Below are 20,214 nucleotides of genomic sequence, written 5' to 3'. Positions count from 1 at the left end.
GGCTTTTCTTGTTGCGGAGCACGGTCTCTAGGCATGCAGGCTTCAGTAGTTGTGGCTTACGGGCTCTAGAGTGCAGGCTCAGTAGTTGTGGCACGGGAATTTTCTCGTATTTTTAAGAACCCATTTTATTACAGAAAATTTTAAGCATACACAAATTAGAAAATAGTATAATAAACCTCAATTACATGTCATCCAGCTTCAACAATTAGGGGTATTTTGCCAATCTTGTTTTATCTTATCCTCCCATCCATTTTGAGAATATTTGAAGCAAACCCTAGACATTATATTTTCTTTATAAGTATATCAATATATATCAATAACATGTAAGAACTTTTTAGAACGTAACTTCTATAATATTATTATACCAATAATTCCTTAAGATTATCCAATACTATTCTGTGTTCACATTTTCTTTTCTGGAACTTTTATGGCTTTGTTTTCTATGTGTATAGTATGAGGTGTGTACTAACCTTATTTTTTTCCTGGCTACCCAGTTGTCCCAACTCAGCTTCTTGAAGTGTATTCTTACCTTACTGGTTTGAGATGCCACCTTTACCGTATAACAAATTCCCATGTGCATTTGAGTCTATTTCCAGACCTTCTATTGTTCCATTTGTCTGCCTACTCAAATGTTACTACTATACTGTTTTATTTACTGTGGCATTAGAGAATGTTTTAATGTCTTTCAGGACTAGTCATTCCCTAAATGAAATAGTAAGTCATCTACTCCAATTTATGCTATTTAAAAATGGCAGAAAATTATAGTTTATAGTCCAGCCTCGTCAGATCTGGTGATTTAGAAATCAGCAAGGAGTCGGAGTAGAATGTGTGAGCATACATGTGGTCCCTAAGGAAAGTAAGAGTAATAACACTATAGGAAAGTAAATAGTAATAACATAAAAGTTTGAAACCTGGGGCAGGTCCTCATCTGGAGGTGGGAGGAGAAAGCAGAACCAGCAAAGGATAAAGGACATAGTTTTGGTGGTTGAAGCGTGCTTCTCCCTTGGAAGTAGCCAATCCTGGTTCTCTTTGGCAAAGTCAGAAAGGCCTACAGTAGAGAAAGTTGCAGCGTTGGCTGTGTACCTGCCCTAGGGAACCAATCAGAGACGCAAATCATGTTGCAGAGCCGAGAGGGCCCAGATGAAGTGTGTGGAGGCGCTGTGCCATCACTGTGCTCCGGGCAGTTCACAGGCCTGGGCAGCCAATAACCCTGAACTCCAGGGCTGCCTGGGTGCTGGTTTGTGCCTCTGAAGATGCGAGAGTGAACCTTACGAGGCCTTTCCCAGGCAAAGGATGAAGCTGTATTATTCTGAGCCCTCTTTCCAGGAGACAGTATTAGTTCTAGCTAACAAGATACCTTTACTGGAAAAGGTCTGAGAGAGAGGACTTCTGGTACGAGTTATCGTGGGAGAGACGTCTAAAGTATTTAGCAGGGGCAAATCATAATACCTTTTATCCTTTTGAAATGCATGTGTCTGCTGGGACTCTGCGCCTTCACAAAAGCCCAGAGAATGATAAGGTGGTCAAAGCAGGGGGTGGGTGTGTGTGTGTGTGTGGAGGCCTGGATCCGGAGCAGGTGGAGACTGAACGGGGATGACTACAGAATGACTTCATCCCCGGCAGACACCCTTAATAACCCATGGCACAGCTCCTAACCTCCTCATCCCCATTTCCTCCTTATAACCTGCAGGTGAACACACCTGCTTACCTCACGGGGATGTGGGGAAGATTAATTAGTTTCAGATGGGAAAGTTCTTGGCTGCTGAGTCATGCGGTGTAGTGAGCGTGCTAATTTGAGGCTGCACAGCCAGGAGTTGCCTGCTGCCCAAATGCAGGCCGCAAAGGGTAAATGGAAATTGGTCGTCATCAGAGTCAGGGGAGTGGACTTTGCAGACTGAATGGGTGAAGTCAGCCTTGTTTGGGCATATTCAACGATTCCTTACTCAGTGTCTACCCTGTGCAAGTGGTAACGGGCAGCCATGATGGGGGCAGGAGGAGTGATGGCCCTGAGGTGCAGGCATTGCTGGGGCGGCTGTTAGTCCCAGTGGAAGACCGTGGCCTAGAATTGTGATTCTGGGGACGAGAAGTCATCTTTGCCATCAACGATGTGAGCTGGGCGTCAGTTGTAGTCGGCTTCACATTCCGGCGTACTCTGAATAATAAGGGTGATCAGCGCTCCTTCAGTCCCCTCACTTTCCAGATGCCAACCTTACCAAATTCCTAAGCTAGTCTTCTCTCCTAGGTGTTTGCAGTGAAAAGAATCTTTGTGTTCATTAACAAAAGGGGAAGAGAAAAGAGACCCCTCTTTTGGCCTCTTTGTCTTCTGTTGTTGCATGCTGCTGCTTTACAAAGTACGTTTAAGGTGTGTTTTATTTTAAGCACAAGGTAAAAGGGACTATTTCAGGCATTATCACAGAACACTTTCTATGCAATAAGGGGTTTTATGGTCTGGAAATTGGTACAGAATATGGATGAGATCTCAATGTACATTTCAAGCTGAACTCTTTCTTTCTTTTTTTTCTTTCAGGTGTCCTTGAGTGAGGGTAGCAGGGAGTGAAAGAGGAGGAGAAAAGAAAATTAAGAAAGGTGAGTATGAGTAAATTTGGAAGGTGAAGTGAAGGGCTTCTCTGGACAAATGAGGCTGCTAAGACCATTATCCCAATAGGAAGGTTTGGGACTGTGGAAGGTGAGAGGTAACCAGAGAATAATCAGAGGCAGTTCAGGAAAAGGTCCTTAATTTAAGTGACAAGCCCATTGTCATGTAAAAATAGTGTTGTTTCTTGAAATACAAGATTTTAAGAAAGGAGAATAGGGCAAAGCACCATTGTGTTAATATGAAATTCTGGTTTTCAGTGATTTTATTTTATTAAAAAAATTATACAATTTTTAAAGGTTACTTTGCATTTATAGTTATTACAAAATATTGGCTATATTTCCTGTGTTGTACAATACATCCTTGAGCCTATTTTATTTATTAAAAATTTACCATTTTATTTATTATTTTTTTAAATTAATTTATTTTTTGGCTGCATGGGGTCTTCGTTGCTGCATGTGGGCTTTCTCTAGTTGCAGCAAGCGGGGGCTACTCTTGGTTGCAATGCACAGGTTTCTCATTGTGGTGGCTTCTCTGTTGTAGAACATGGGCTCTAGGCACACGAGCTTTAGTAGTTGTGGCACATGGGCTCAGTAGTTGTGGCTCACGGGCTCTAGAGCACAGGCTCAGTAGTTGTGGCACATGGGCTTAGTTGCTCTGCGGCATGTGGGATCTTCCCGGGCCAGGGCTCAAACCCATGTCCCCTTCATTGGCAGGCAGATTCTTAACCACTGCACCACCAGTCTCTTGAGCCTATTTTAAACACAAGAGTTTGTACCTTCCACTCCTCCACCCCTATATTGCCCCTCCCATCCAACCCCCACTGGTAACCACTAGGTTGTTCTCTACATCTGTGAGTCTGCTTCTTTTTTGTTACATTCACTAGTATATTTTTTAGACTCCACATATAAATGATATCATGCAGTATTGCTTTCTTTTTCTGACATATTTCACTTAGCATGATGCCCTCCAAGTCCATCCATGTTGCTAAAAATGGCAAAATTTCATTCTTTTTTATGGCTGAGTAGTATTCCACTGTATATCTGTACCACTTTTTCTTTATCTGTTCATCTGCTGATGGACACTTAGATTGCTTCAATATCTTGGCAATTGTAAATAATGCTGATGTGAACACTGGGGTGTGTGCATCTTACTGAATTAGTGTTTTTGTTTTTTTCTGATATATACCCAGGAGTGGAATTGTGGGTCATACAGTAGCTCTATTTTTAGCTTTTGAGAAACCTTAATACTCTTTTCCACAGTGGCTGCACCAATTTACATTCCCACCGACAGTGTACAAGGGTTCCTTTTTCTCCATATCCTTGCCAACATTTGTTATTTGGGTTCTTATTGGTGATAGTCATTTTGACAGATGTGAGATGACATCTAATTGTAGTTTCTATATGCATTTCTCTAATAATTAGCAATGTGGAGCTTCTTTTCATGTGCCTATTGGCCATCTGCATGTCCTCTTTGGAAGAATGTCTGTCGAGTTCTTCTCATTTTTTAATCAGGTTGTTTATTTTTTGATGTTGAGTTCTGTGATCTATTCATAAATGTTGGATATTAATCGCTTATCAATCATATCATTTGCAAATATTTTCTCCCATTCAATATGTTGTCTTTTCATTTTGTCAGTTGTTCCTTTGCTGTGCAAACTCTTTTAAGTTTAATTAGGTTCCATTTGTTTATTTTTGCTTTTATCTCCTTTAATTTAGGAGACAGATCCAAAAAAATATCACTGCGATTTATATCAAAGAATCTTCTGCCTATGTTTTCCTCTAAGAGTTTTATGGTTTTGGTCTTACTTTTAGGTCTTTAATCCAGTTTGAGTTTATTTTTATATATGGTATGAGGGAATGTTTTAATTTCATTGCTTTACATGTAGCTGTCCAGTTTTCCCAGCACCACTTACTGAAGAAACTGTCTTTTCTCCATTGTATATTTTTGCCACCTTTATCGTAGTTTGACTATAAGTGTGTGGGTTTATTTCTGGGTTTTCTATCCTGTTCTGATCTATGTGTCTGTTTTTGTGCCAATATCACAATATTTTGATTACTGTAGCTTTGTAGTATAGCCTGAAGTCAGGGAGTGTGATTCCTCCAGCTCTGTTCTTCTTTCTCAAGATTGTTTGTGCTATTCAGGGTCTTTTGTGTTTCCATACAAATTGTAAATTTTTTTGTTCTAGTTCTGTGAAAAATGCCATTGGTAGTTTGATAGGGATTGCATTGAATCTGTAGATTGCCTTGGGTAGTATGATCATTTTAACAGTGTTGATTCTTCCAATCCAAGAACATGGTATATCTCTCCACCTGTTTGTATCATCTTTAATTTCGTTCATCAGTGTCTTATAGTTTTCCACATACAGGTCTTTTGTCTCCCTAGGTAGGTTTATTCCTAGGTATTTTATTCTTTTTGTTGCAGTGGTAAATGGGAGTGTTTCCTTAATTTCTCTTTTCAGATTTTTCATCATTAGTGAATACGAATGCAAGAGATTTCTGTGCATTAATGTTGTATCCTGCTACTTTACCAAATTCATTGATTAGCTCTAGTAGTTTTCTGGTAGCATCTTTAGGATTCTCTATGTATAGTATCATGTTATCTGCAAACAGTGACAGCTTTACTTCTTCTTTTCCAATTTGGATTCCTTTTATTTCTTTTTCTTCTCTGATTGCTGTGGCTAAAACTTCCAAAACTATGTTGAATAATAGTGGTGAGATTGGACAACCTTGTCTTGTTCCTGATCTTAGTGGAAATGCTTTCAGTTTTTCACTATTGAGAATGATGTTGGCTGTGGGTTTGTCATATATGGCCTTTATTATGTTGAAGGAAGTTCCCTCTATGCCTACTTTTTGGAGGGTTTTTATCATAAATGGGTGTTGAATTTTGTCAAAAGCTTTTTCTGCATCTATTGAGATGATCATATGGTTTTTATTCTTCAATTTGTTAATATGGTGTATCACATTGATTGATTTGCATATGTTGAAGAATCCTTGCATCCCTGAGGTAAACCCCACTTGATCATGGTGTATGATCCTTTTAATGTGCTGTTAGATTCTGTTTGCTAGTATTTTGTTGAGGATTTTTGCATCTATGTTCAGCAGTGATATTGGCCTGTAGTTTTCTTTCTTTGTGATATCTTTGTCTGGTTTTGGTATCAGGGTGATGGTGGCCTCGCAGAATGAGTTTGGGAGTGTTCCCCCCTCTGCTAATTTGATAATTTGACAAGGATTGCATTGAGTCTGTAGAGTGCCTTGAGCAGTATAGTCATATAAACAGTATTTATTCTTCCAATAAAGAACATGGTATATATCTTTCTACCTGTTTGTGTAGTCTTCAGTTTATTTCATCAGTGCCTTACAGTTTTCAGAGTACAGGTCTTTTTGCCTCCTTAGGTATATTTATTCCCAGGTATTTTATTCTTTCTGATGCTATGGTAAATGGGATTGTTTCCTGAATTTCCCTTTCAATATTGATACTTCAGTATTAATGTAGGGAAATTCAGATTTCTGTATATTAATTTTGTATCCTGCAACATTATTGAATTCATTAATGAGCTCTAGTAGTTTTCTGGTAGTGTCTTCAGGATTTTCTATGTATAGTGTCATGTCATCTGCAAACAGTGACAGTTTTAAGTCTTCCTTTCTAACTTGGTTACTTTGTTTTTCTTCACTGATTCCTGTGGCTAGGACTTACAAAACTATGTTGAATAAAAGTGGTGAGAGTGGGCATCCTTGTCTTGTTCCTGATCTTAGAGGAAATGCTTTCAGCTTTTCACTGTTGAGTATGATTTTAGCTGTGGGTTTGCCTTTATTATGTTGAGGTAGGTTCCCTCTGTGTCCACTTTCTAAAGAGTTTTTATTATAAATGGATGTTGAATTTTATAGCTTTTTCTACATCTTTTGAGATGATTGTATGGCTTTTGAAGAACAAATTCTTCAATTTGTTAATGTGGTGTATCACACTAATTGATTTGCAGTTATTGAAAATCCCTTGCATCCCTGGGATAAGTCCCACTTGATCATGGTGTATGATCCTTTTAATGCATTGTTGTATTTGGTTTGCTCGTATTTTATTGAGGATTTTTGTGTCTATGTTCGTCAGTGATACTGGCCTGTAATTTTTTTTGGGGGGGGGGAATCTCTTTTTGGTTTTGGTGATGGTGGCCTCATAGAATGAGTTCAGAAGTGTTCCTTCCTCTGCAGTTTTTTGGAATAGTTTCAGAAGGGTAAGCATTAATTCTCCTCTAAATGTTTGGTGAAATTCACCTGTGAAGTCATCTGGTCCTGGACTTTTGTTTGTTGAGGTTTTTAAATTACTGATTCAGTTTCATTACTGGTAATTGGTCTTTTCATATTTTCTATTCCTGGTTCAGTTTTGGGAGATTGTACCTTTCCAAGAATTTGTCCATTTCTTCTAGGTTGTCCATTTTATTGGCATATAGTAGCCTGTAGTAGTCTCTTATGATCTTTTGTATTTCTATGGTGTCAGTTGTAACGTCTCCTTTTTCATTTCTGATTTTATTGATTTGGGCCCTCTTCATTTTTTCTTGATGAGTCTGGCTAAAGGTTTATCAATTTTGTTTATCTTTTCAAAGAACCAGCTCATTGATCTTTTCTTTTTTTTTGGTCTCTATTTCATTGACTTCTGCTCTGATCTTTATGATTTCTTTCCTTCTAATAACTTTGGGTTTTGTTCATTCTTCTTTTTCTAGTTCCTTTAGATGTAAGGTTAGGGTATTTATGAGATTTTTCTTGTTCTCTGAGGTATGCTTGTATTGCTATAAACTTCCTTCTTAGAACCTTTTGCTGTGTCCCATGGGTATTTGATTGTTGTGTTTTCATTTTCTTTTGTCTCTAGGTATTTTTTGATTTCCTCTTTGATTTCTTCAATGATCCATTGGTTGTTTAGTAGCATATTGTTTAACCTCCATGTATTTGTGTTTTCTGCAGTTTTTTTTCTTGTAGTTGATTTCTAATCTCGTAACATTGTGGTCAAAAAGGTGCGTGATTTGACTTCAGTTTTCTTAAATCTACCAATGCTTGTTTTGTGGCCTAGCATGTGATCTATCCTAGATCCTGTTCAATGTGCTCCTGAAAAGAATGTATATTCTGCTGCTTTCAGATGGAATGCTCTCTCTATATATCAAGTAATTCCATTTAGTCTAATGTGGTTTTTAAGGCCTGTGTTTCCTTACTGATTTTCTGTCTCGGTGATCTGTCCATTGATATAAGTAGGGTGTTAAAGTCCCCTACCGTATTGTATCATTGTTGATTTCTCCTTTTATGTCTGTTAATATTTGCCTTAAATATTTAGGTGCTTCTGTGTTGGGTGCATATATATATTTACAATTGTTATATCTTCTGGGATTGATCCTTTGATCATTATGTAGTGTGTTGCTTTGTCTCTTGTAACAGTCTTTATTTTAAAGTCTATTTTGCCTGATACATGTATTGCTACTCTGGCTTTCTTTGATTTCCATTTGTATGGAGTACTTTTTTCCAACCCCTCATTTTCCGTCTATATGTGTCTCTAGATCTGAAGTGAGTCTCTCTAGGCAGCATATATATGAGTCTTGTTTTTGTATCCATTCAGCCACTCTATGTCTTTTGGTTGGAGTATTTAACCTGACTACATTTAAGGTAATTATCGATATGTATGTTCTTATTGCCCTTTTGTTAATTGTTTTGTATTTGTTTTTATAGGTCTTTTCCCCCCTTTCTTCTTTTTTTATTCTCCTGTGATTTGATGACTATATTTAGTGTTAAGTTTGGATTCCTTTTTCTTTCTTGTATGTATATCTATTATGGATGTTTGGTTTGTGGTTATCATGAGGTTTTTGTATAGCAGTCTCTCTCTATATATATATATTGTTTCAAGTTGCCGATCTCTTAATTTCAAATGCATTTTTAAAACTCTGCATTTGTACTCTGCAGGCCCTCATGATTACTGGCTGCTGGTTAGCAGGGCCTGGTCACGAGGAGGCTGGCTGCAGAACCCCAGGGGTCCCCTGGCTAGTTTTGGCTCACCGATGGCCAGAGTCAGGGTCCTGAAGACTCCACAGCTGTTGGCCACCCACTGGTGGGTGAGGCCAGGTCCTGGAGTTAGTGCTGGACCACTGGTAGACAGAGCTGTTTCCTGTAGTCTGGCTGCAAGGCCCAGGGATCTCAGATCTCATTTCAGATTGTTTGGGGGGTCGTGTTCCTGACACAGTTGGGTATGGGGTCTGTGGTGTCCCGAAGTTTGCATTGGCCTGCTCGTGGACAGGGCCAGGACCTGGGCCCAGCTGTTCCCAGGTTAAGATCTGGCCTGCTGTGAGCAGGAGCCGCAGGCTGTGGGATTGTAGTTTTCTTGCTTCTGGTGTCTGCCCCCTGGTGGATGAGGCTGGTCTAGAGGCTTTTGCAGGCTTCCTGGAGAGAAGGGCCAGTGCCTGCCCACTGGTGGGCGGAGCTGTGTCTTGGCCCTTTGGTAGGCAGGGCTGTATCTAGGGTGTTTTTAGAGGCAGCTGTGAGCTCAGGAAATCTTAAGGCAGCCTGTCATCTGTTGATGGATAGGCATGTGTCTCTGTCCAGTTAGTTGTTTGGCCTGAGGCATCCCAGTACTGGTGCCTAAAGGCTGTTGGGTGGGGCCAGGTCTTGAGCCAAGATGGCAGCTGCCATCAGCAGTGTTCATGGGTAGAGTGTTCCCCAGTGTGGCTGCCACCATTGACTATGTCCCCTGTGTGAGCCGCAGCCATCCCTCACCTCTCCAGGAGACTCTCTCAGACAAGCAGGTAGGTCTGGCCCAGGGTCCTATCAAATTACTGCTTTTGCCTTGGGTCCTGGTATGTGTGAGATTTTGGGTAGGCCCTTTAAGAATGAAACCTCTATTTCCCTGAGTTCTGCGAGGCTCCCAAAATTAACCCCTTGGCCTTCAAAGCCAAATGCTCTAGGGTGTCATCTTCCTGATGCAGGACCCCCCAGGCTGGGGAGCCTGACAGGGGGCCTAGAAGTCTCATGCCTGTGGAAGAGCCTCTGCAATATAATTCTCCAGTTTGTGGGTCGCCCACCCTGGGGTATGGGATTTGATTATATCTTGAGTTTGCCCTTGCTACTTGTCTTGTGGTTCCTTCTTTATGTCTTTAGTTGGAGAGGATCTTTTCTGGTAGGTTCTAGTTTTTTTTGGGGGGGGGGGGATGGTTGTTCTGCAGATGTTGTTTTGGTGTGCTCATGAGAGGAGGTGAGCTCAGGGTCTTTCTACTCCCCCATCTTGGCCCCTCTCCTCTGTGAATTTTTTATATTTAAATAAACTTACATCTCTGTGTAGATATGTGTTAGGTTCTATGATGCTGCAAGAGTGCAGCCTTGAATACACTAAAGCTTCTGTGGGCTTCAGTGCTATGTTCAATGTGTTCATTTTTCTCAGCTCTTTTATTGAGGTTCAGGAATCTTGCCCCCCACCCTTCTCCTTATTTAATGATGTTCTTCAGTGATGGTAGCAGCAGAAAAAGCTGCATTTTGGTGGGCTTGTAATATTTGCATGGGATTATAGAATAATTTTCAGCTAGATTTTTCCTGTTGATATTCTCATTTTCTTTTTAAAGCCTTCAGTCTCACCTTGATTGGTTTGTAGCATAAATCCAATTGTTGGTTTTTTATGACATAAGAGTAACAACTGTTCTTATGCTCTTCTGGTAAAGTCATTGCAGCTGTTTGTATTAATACCTGCTGTAACAGCAAGTCCTGATGCTCTGGTTCAGTGTGGCTCTTTTCCTCGTATTTTGAGACTGGATTCAAGGCTTAGTCAGGGTCCTGGCAGGAATGAGATGGCATATTCAGACTGGTGTTATTTAAGAGAATGAATAAGGGGCTGTTTACAGTGGTGTGGGTTCACCTAGTCTTCACAGCTGGCAACAGAGAGAAGCCATTTCTATCCTATAGGCCTAAAGGATAAGACAAGTGGTTACCAGAACCCAGGAGAAGGTAGCTGTGGAGCCAGGGACCTGATGGGAAATGAGGGATATGACGACAGCCTGGCAGGGAGTGAGTCAGGGGAGTAACTTCCCCAGTCTCACTCTCTGCCCACCCTCTGATCTGCCAGTTTTTGCCATTGGCCAAACGAAGCTGAAAGCTGGTGGAAAAGGGAGCTGTGTGCCTGGTCTTCATAGCTTGGCTTCCCAGGGCACAGAGCAGGGTGGACAAGGTTGGAGGGTGGGGCTACAGGAGCAAGAGGTGAAAGCCCAGCAGGGTTCACCTCCTTTCACCCTTTTAGGATAGCTTGGGAAGATCGTGTGGTCATAGCATATTTAAGGCCTAATTTAGTGTGTGTTGAACCACATGTGAATAGGCCATCAGTGGGCAGAACTTCAGTTGTTGAAAATAGAGTTCTTACAATCTTCACATCGTTCACCTAAAATCTAAGTGAACAGTGAACATGGAAATGGAAATGGAAATTCTGTTGGTGGAAAAGATAGAAAAGCTTTACCTTTTTTTTTTTTTTTTTTTTTAAAGGTAAGGCCTGCAAGTGTGTGAGTCCTTTAGAGACCTTTAGCCCATCTCTAAGCAAGGATTGGAGCTGCCGTGCCCACCCCAGTGCTCAGCAAGGAGGGCAGTCTTGTGTCCCCAAATGAACCCCATGCTTTTTTCAGGGTGGGGACTATTCCATGGGGTGGAGTGGACACAAAGTTTTCATGAGGGAGAAATATTGAAATTGGGCCTTTAAAGAGTGAGAAATACAAGGTAAATGACACATGTGAGAGCACAGAGACTTGCTTTCTCGAGCACACTTCATGAGAACTGCCTTTTATTTATGAGCGTAGACAAACAATATAGATTTATCAGAAAGAAGATAAATGAAAATGTTCCACTGAGGCCTAAATATTGTGCCCACATATATTCTAGAGTAGTTTTCTTAAAATCTGTCTCCAGAGGAGTTTTACATTCTTCTCTCATATATGCTCAGATAATCATAGTATTTGAGAGCTGAAAATATGTGTATTGAATTTCAGTCTTAAATCTCGCCAGATACAGCGTAATCGTAACGATACTGGCTGGTATGTTATTCACTGAGAAACCATAAATCTCTATTTTTAGCTTTTAAATTTATTTAATAATTTGAAAAAGCAGCAATGGGTAGGGACTTATTCCTTGTCCTTTAATTCCCACAACTCTCTGCAAAATAGATATTTAATATCTCTATTTTACTGATAGGAAACTGAACCTCAGAGCTGTACAGGGATCAGCCAGAAGTAATAGATCCAACTAGTGACAGGATCAGAATTTGCTCCCATGCCTGAGTGCCCCGTCCATTGTCCCCCCATTATACTAGGCAGCGTTTACACTTGACTTTACCCTTGTGGGACTGTGAACCATTGCCTAAGCGTCGTTTTTCATGTTGCAATGAAAACACTATTTAACGCACATACTTTTTCAGTTTCCTCTGGGAATATAAAATTATGCACATATATATCTTTATATATGTACATTTCCTTCTGCTCCAAGTGGTAATAGTGACAATTTATAGAGCAGATGACGTGCTGTAACTTTGTTATATATGTAGAATGCAGAAATTTTTTTATTAGGATTGCTTTTATAAGCTTGTCAGCTTCCAGAGAGTTCTTTGAATAATCTGTTCTGGATTTTGTGACTGTGCAAAAAAGTCAGCACGACAGTCTTTTGCCATTGCGTGTAGTCTATTGTTGGTTTTCAAGTGCCCTTCTGTTTCAGAATGATAGCCATGAACATGTTCTTGTATAATACATTTTTAGATATAGAATCAGGAATAATTTGAGCTAGTGTTATAAACAGTGGTCAGTGACATAAAGCCTCAGCACAGAAGAAGGACAACAGGACGAATGCATAGTAAGAGTTCTGCATCCTAAAGCTCTCCCAAATGACAGATAACGGTGCAGGTGCTGAAAGCATTGGACATGATTGGTAATACAGTCTCTTGACAGAGTTCTAGGGATTCTTTATCACCTGGCACATAGAGCTGAAGCAGTGAATTCATTCAATAAGATACATGTATGCGTGTGTATATGCAGATGCACATACACATACATACACACACACACGTATCCAGATGAACTTGTCATCTAAGATTTCTGCTTTGGTACAGATATTCCATCATATTAGAATATATACAGAGAGATTCAAATGAGAGACACATCTGTGTGTATACACTCTAGTTTTATGGTCATTTTTCTACCTCAGCTGAGACTAGATGAAGTCAGAAGTGCTAGCCATCACCTGCACGTCTAGTGACCTTGAAAGCTATTTTCTCAGTTGAGTTCTGTCTTCACGCATGAGTGCTATTTTCACACGAGTGCCATGTGTTTGAGAATGCACCTTTGGGGTGGTTCTCCTCCACTCAACAATTACAGAATAATGGATCCTTAGCCAGCTGTCGGACATTTCAGCCTAGATTTCTATTATGTGAACTTTGATTGGTTATTAAAAGAAATGAGTTCAGTACAGCAAGCAAGGATAGGGAACATAAAAACGATGTCTTCCGTGCCCAGCCTCTGTTGCCACTCAGTTTATATCCTTGCAGTTCTGCTGGTAGAATCACCCATTAACAGCACCAACACCTGTGTGCCTGCAGCTCTCCCGCAGAACTTCTGTCCAGTTATTGTATCTTCCTCTCAAATTTAAAAATACCCCTCTCACACAGAAAAGAAAATAATCTCTCTCATTTGCCTGCCTGGCAGTGGAAATATCTTTGTAAAATTACCTCTTAATATTATGCCTTTGGCTTTTTTAAAGAAACGGCCAAATGAGAGATGCATCCGGAGCTCTTCAAAACAAATTTCGGGCATTATCCATGTGTTGTTTGCTGCTCTCTGTATAAACACGCATAGGGACCACTAATTTGAGAATTAAGGATCAGGGGGAGTTTTCTTTTTACAAATAATGAGAATGTTAATGAGAATGTGTGTTCCATGTGTGTCTCTCTTGGCTCCTGGGAAGTACAGAGCAAAGCGTGACATACAGCAGAGGAACACCATTCATAGAAGGGGTTAGGATCTTTATTTTCCTCTCATCCAATATGGTTTTGACTCCATATTTTGAGAGGTTTAATGCATAAATGACTTGGCATCAGCCTCCTAAAAATCATTTATGGAAGCAAACTGGGTAAAAATTATTCCACCTATGTGAAGGATACTCTCAAATATAATCAATTAACATAGTTTTATTAGATTCCTACCATTTGTCCACATAGTTCAATACAACATGACAAACCAATCTTGATTCTTTTTAAAAGGAGTCCTGTTTCTAACTCCTAAACATCTAATCTTGTTCACATGGAGTTCTTACCTTCTTATTCTTCTGTGTCATGACAGCCTTCTCAAAAAGATGTAAAATTGTATCTTTGACAAAAATGCAGGACTTCCCTGGTGGCGCAGTGGTTAAGAATCCGCCTGCCAATGCAGGGGACACGGGTTTGAGCCCTGGTCCAGGAAGATCCCACATGCCGTGGAGCAACTAAGTCCATGTGCCACAACGACCGAGCCTGCACTCTAGAGCCCGCAAGCCACAACTACTGGGCCCGCATGCCACAACTACTGAAACCCACACGCCTAGAGCCCGTGCTCTGCAACAAGAGAAGCCACCGCAGTAAGAAGCCTGTGCACCGCACGAAGAGTAGCCGCCGCTCGTGCAACTAGAGGAAGCCCGCGCGCAGCAACAAAGACCCAACGCAGCCCAAAATAAGTAAATAAAATAAATTTATTTTTTTTGCGGTACGCGGGCCTCTCACCATTGTGGCCTCTCCCGTTGCGGAGCACCGGCTCGGGACACACAGGCTCAGCGGCCATGGCTCACGGGCCCAGCCACTCCGCGGCATGTGGGATCTTCCCGGACCGGGGCACGAACCTGCGTCCCCTGCATCGGCAAGCGGACTCTTAACCACTGCGCCACCAGGGAAGCCCTAAATTTATTTTTTTTAAATGCAGCTGAAAAGCTATTACTTTGGAAGTGTCTTTTAGCTTTTTCTTAAAATTTGAATCACGTTTAAAAAGATGTCTTTAAAATTGATGAGACTATTTCTTCACCCAAATTACACACTTATGGGCCCTGTATTAATTCACAATTGATTTGCATAATGAAGTTATTTTAATAATAGCACTGTTTTAGACATTATCTTGTATCACAGTTGCATGTAGTGGGAAAAACTCCCATCTTTAGCACTGCAAAATGCACAGCTTTATGTTTAGAAATGAGATACTCAGTTCTGTGAGTCTTTGATCCTGTGCTTTATGAGATTTTTTTTTTAAGTTTTACTTTAAAAGAGTATAGCAGAAATCTGAAATATTATGATATTGTATTACATTTATGACTTTTTATGGCATAACTAAAGTCTTCATTAATATCCTTCCCCTAAAATCATAGAATATTAGAAGTGAAAGGAACCTTGGCAGTCATTCATTCCAACTTCTCACTTGGTTGCGATAGAGAGAACTTCTGAATCTTCTTAAGAAATGAGTGCAGAGAACTCAACACAGTTTACTAGATTTGGTCCAGCTGGTGTGGAATGGAATTGGACAGTTATATCCCTTGATCTGATCTCTATTCTCCTGCTAATGTTACCTGAAAAAGCCTGGGGGGAGGGAGGGAAGGGGGAGAACATGTCTTCAACATCCTCTAAGTAAAATGTACATTACCTATGTAATTGCACTCAATCCACACAGCTTAGAAATGTTACCTACACGACTCTAAGCCTCGCTTGTCTTAGTGGCAAACGGGGACAGTATTTCTTAACTCTGCGGTTGCCTGCTCACTAAATGTAGAACCAGAATTTTATCCTAGGTCTACTTGAATCAAAAGTCCATTGTTTTCCCCCTCAAAGATGACTGTAGTAACTCTTGACAGTCACAGCTCACTAGTGGTTCACGTTGACTTTTGGGCTCCAATAACGTGTGACAGCACAGGGACTGTGTCTCTCTTATTCAGTGTTGTATACTAAGTGCTCAGCACAGTACCTAGTATGAGTGCATGACTTATGATCATGCTGCTTTCAAGATTTGGACAAGCAGTACTGAGAGGCTGAATCATGATTCTGTTTTTCCCTACTGAACGTTATTATGCAAGAGTAGAATCCATGGTGCTCCACGGAGATTTCTGTATTTTCAGATGAACATGATGGACGGAGCATAAGCTAAATTCTCTCTTGTATTTTGCTTCAGGCACATAGAAATGCTAAATTAAATATCTTTAAAATTAATATTTAAACTTAGCGGGGAAAAGAAACTCTTCATGTACCGGAGCAGAGAATCTGTCAGAGAAGGTAACAGCTGAGCTGCAGGAGCTGGGCTCTCAGTGCCCAGGCGAGGTTCCCCTCAAGGAAGAGAGCTGGAGCAGAGTCTCAGCTTGGATCCCGTGATGCTCTTCCCAAATTTAATGAGAACCAGAGTATCTCCATTGGCCAACCTCTCCTAATAGCCAGAAGCAAGTAGTACCACCCTTGGGATGGATGGTAAAGGTTTCCGTCAGATTTCTCCTTTTCAGAGGCGTGTTTTCATCTTTTCCACTGTTTCTGAGTAAAATTCCAGCACTCATGTTGAATTTCCTCTTTGCCTTCTCTTCTTTTTACAGGGGAGCCAGGCCTATTAGGTTTGTCATTAAAGCGTCTTACTGTGGGATAAGTGATGCTTGCAGGAAGGTGTGAATGCGAGTGTTGATAGGCATGTTGGACTTAGGAGAGCTGCTCCCCTTAAATTATGTACTTCATTTGTTTTATTGGCAGTGCAGGTTGGCCTGGTGCTTGCTGACTCATGATTAGCAATTGTGCAGGAAGTACCAGTATGTACCACCTCTGCTTGGCCTCTTCTGTTTCACGTCTCTTTTTGATTCCATCATTTCTTTATCATCTTTGGATGCTCTGGCAGCTCCTTACTGCCCACAGCCTTTGTCTTACTTGCTAAGAAAGGTGCTCCTTATATAGGTCATAGCTAATGATGTTGGTTCTATTCCCAGACGTACTCATTGACTATCTACCATGTGCTGAGTATGGGCCTAGGGAATATAAAAAGTAATGTAGTCCTCTTCCTACCTCAAAAGAGTTTGGGGTCAAGGATGTGTCACTTCCTCAGGCCCGCATGTTCCCCAAGAAAGCTTAAAAATGCCACAAATAGGAGGAGATGATGGCCATGGCTCAGCCCTGGGAAATAGTCATGCTTGTGGACCAAGGGCCACGTAGGTCCTTGACTCCGGGCAGTAGCAGGCCATTCTCACTTGGGGTTTCCTAAATTTACGAATCTGGCTACCTGCTGTTCCCTGTTGTATCCCTACCAATGCACCTTGCAAAAATCCCTTCCCTCTCGGCAAAGAAGCACACTGCATTCTGGAACAAAAATTAATGTACCTTCCGAAGAGAGGACTCATAAAATAAAGACCAGCACCACAGGTGAGGGGTTTCTGACAAGGTCTACTCTCTGGGAAAGATGGATGATGGTAATGCGCTGTGTCTGGGGAGGAACGTTTTGAGGTACCCTTGAGTTTGAGAAGTGTGGCCCAGATACCTAACAAACATGGCTGTGGAGCTTTCTTAGTGTCAATATAAGGAAACGTCTAAGTTACAGGAGGCCAAATCGTAACGGCCATATTCTGAGTCAGCAAGCAGCTGTTCTTATTAACCATTATGTAGGTCTCAGATTCCTTTGAGAGACTCAACCCAGGGGGGAAATACGTATGGACACAATTTTGCAAATAACCTTAAGAAGCTCACAGGTCCCCTCTCCCCCATATGATGAAGAATTCTGCTCTATGTGATGGTCCTAGAGAAAGTACCAGAATGGTTTAGTCTAGCTTGTATTAAAGATTTTTTTCCTTCTGGGGCAGAATACAAGCTCTGCTATAACCTTGTTCTGCTAGAAAGATCGCAACAAGAGCCTACTCAGCAAAGTTTCAGCAGATAATTTTTAGTTCAGAGTCTCCGTGAAATGATTCCAGATGTAAAACAATTTTCAGATACTATAGTCATTTGCTTTTTCATTATCCTAATGTCTTTTCGTTGTGAAAAAATAAAGCAGTCACGTTAACACAAACCTATATACTGAAAGACAGAGATAAATATAGGTGCTTGGGAGAAAAGCAGTATGTAGTGATAGATTATAAAGCATGCTCTGGAAAATGTGACATACTGTTATTTAGTGCTTTCTTCATTTGACAGGTAAAACCTTTGCAGTTTTGGAGGATTTTGATAGAATAAGGCTATGCTGTTTTAACTAAAAATGGAAATGAAAATACATCTAGTCTATATGGAAGCAATATTCTTGTGGTGTGTTTTTCACTATTTCCATCTTCTGTGCCAGAACAAGCTGTGCGGACATGTTTTGAGGGGATGCTATGTTTCAGGCCATGCAAGGATCTTGGCATGTACTGCCCCTGAACCCCCCTGTCCTGTTATATAATAGTAATGAGACCATCCTCCCTGCAGTGCTCTTTCCAGGAAAGGAGAAACCAAAACACAAGTCTAATTCTTGGGTTTGTTGTTCATTCAGTCGTTTTTTAAGTCTTCTGTTATCCATTCAGAAGAACCTTTGTGGTGTATCTGAGCTCTGTATTCCTCCTGGAAGAAAGGAATGCACTGTTACTTGCCTTCCTTTCTTCCACGAGCTAGAAATAAGGCTAGGTGTTTGGGACCAATTACTACTCTCCAAAGCTTTCTTGAGAGTATTTTTCAAAACTAGATAATGTAAATTCGAACAGTTTCTTGACTTTGCAGGACCTGAAATCCTTGCCACGGCTTGCTAAGTGCGTGTGTGGCCTGACCCCACTGGCTTGGCTTTGTCTCTTTCCCCCTTTCTCATGCTGTCATCACGCTGGCTGCTTTCTGAGTTCCCCCGACGAGGCACACTTCTTCCCAACTGAGGACCTTGGTTTCTTTTCCTTTGATTCTTTGCTCGGACGCTTTATTCTCAACATTTAATTCACCTGTGCGCATGTTACCTACTCAGATGTACCGGGCCCACCATATATATAAAGCAGGTCCTGCTATTCACTAACATATCACCTTATTTTTCCTCCACAGAGTTTATGACGATCAGAAAGTATGGTCTTTTCCATATTTACTGGCTGTCTTCTCCCTCTAAAATGCAGATTGCTTGAGAGCAAAGACCTTGTTGGGGATCTAGTGGTAAAAACATCTGTTATGTACGAGGTGTCAGTAATGGTGTGTTGAATGAATGAATGGGCTTTTGTCTCACTGAGATTATGTGAGGAAAATCAGGCGTTCTGAATTGTGATCCCAAAGTATTTGGGGATTTGTTCATCATGATAAATGCTTACGTAAGAATTAGCAAAATGCCAAGCACAGAGCAAATTAGTTCAAGTGCTTTATATGTATTAACTAATTTAATTCCTATAACCCTATGAGGTAGATATTATTATTACTCCCATTTTATAGATGCAAAAATTGTGACACAGGGAAGTTAAGGAACTTGCACGAAGCTACACAGATTGTAGGTCTGAAGGCAGGTACATGAGCCAATGAATGCGCTTTACCACCGAACAGAGAGTGCTTGATAAATACAGCTTTGACCTTGTGCCCAGCACTGGCTGAGTGCTTTGTATGCATGGTGTCACTCAGTCCTCAGCTCCACACTATGAAATAGGGACTGTCATTATGCCTGTTCTGCAGATGGGGAAGCTGAGGTTTGGAAAGCTTAAGCAACTTGTCTCAATTTCCATAGTCGCTTAGTGATGCAAAAGGGACTTGAATGTAGATAATGAATGCTGTGATCTCAGGCATCCTCTCCACGTTACAAGAGCACTTGTGGGTGGCTCTTGGAACACAGTCATTTTCAGGCTTGTGAGAGAGGGATTAGTCTCCCTCATTCAAAAAGTCTCCACTGGCGTCAAGAAGGGGTATCAATTACTTGGCTACAGATTCATAACGAATACGGAACAGTCCAACTCAGAGAAATGAATAGGGAAGCAGAATTTGAGTCAGTATAACCACTGGTCTGTAAGGAACCATAGAGTTGGTTAAATGATAATTTCTTCAGAAAGAGCATAACAGTAGGATTTAGACACTTGATAACTGTGAAAGGTCAATTTTCGTTTCTAAAATGAACAAGGACAGAATTAGAAATATATTGGTGTATCACTAGGTCCGATTCTGTACTGAGCTGAAACGCAGTGTACCAAGTTTAGCACTATTGTTTTGTGAAACTTACCAGGCTTTTCACCCTGAGTCCTTCCTTAGGGACTCAGTTCTCTCAGTAGCAAAAGCCATCTGTAGGGATGATATGATGTCGTGGGTACATTCTGTCTGATTTTCAGCTCATTCTCTATAGGTAGGCATTATTAACCACCCATACGAAACCAGTATACTCACAACACAAGAGGGGGGGCATACAATCCCTAGAACTTATGCATTCTTACCCTGGCTTCAAAGAAGGTATCCATGTGAAGGATTATGGTTGCATTTGTGGACATCAAACTTTTTTTCTTTGGAAGACTCCCTAAACCCACTGAGACCTATTGATTCAGCAAGAAGAAAACAGGTTCAGCATGCATATATATATATATATTAAACAATTTATATATTTATTTTTGGCCACGCCTAGTTCCCCAACCAGGGATCAAACCCATGCCCCCTGCAGTGGAAGCATGGAATCTTAGCCACTGGACCGCCAGGGG

The 20,214-nt window shown here is 40.9% G+C and overlaps 1 protein-coding gene across 6 annotated transcripts in view; it reads left to right on the top strand.

Annotated features, from left to right (window-relative positions):
* The window catches only part of LYPD6B (LY6/PLAUR domain containing 6B), a 214,628-nt gene that overhangs the window by 172,346 nt on the left and 22,068 nt on the right, over positions 1 to 20,214 (top strand). For all 6 annotated transcript variants that reach the window (XR_011246547.1, XM_060016832.1, XM_060016835.1 and 3 more), the window contains exon 2: positions 2,528 to 2,586. The gene's annotated coding sequence lies outside the window, so the exon portion shown is untranslated. The remainder of the gene's footprint in view (positions 1 to 2,527; positions 2,587 to 20,214) is intronic.

This window comes from Delphinus delphis, chromosome 7 (genome assembly GCF_949987515.2).
Source record: "Delphinus delphis chromosome 7, mDelDel1.2, whole genome shotgun sequence".
NCBI lineage: Eukaryota > Metazoa > Chordata > Mammalia > Artiodactyla > Delphinidae > Delphinus > Delphinus delphis.
The sequence above is the reverse complement of the archived record's forward strand: the minus strand, read 5'-3'. Positions and strand labels throughout refer to the sequence as shown.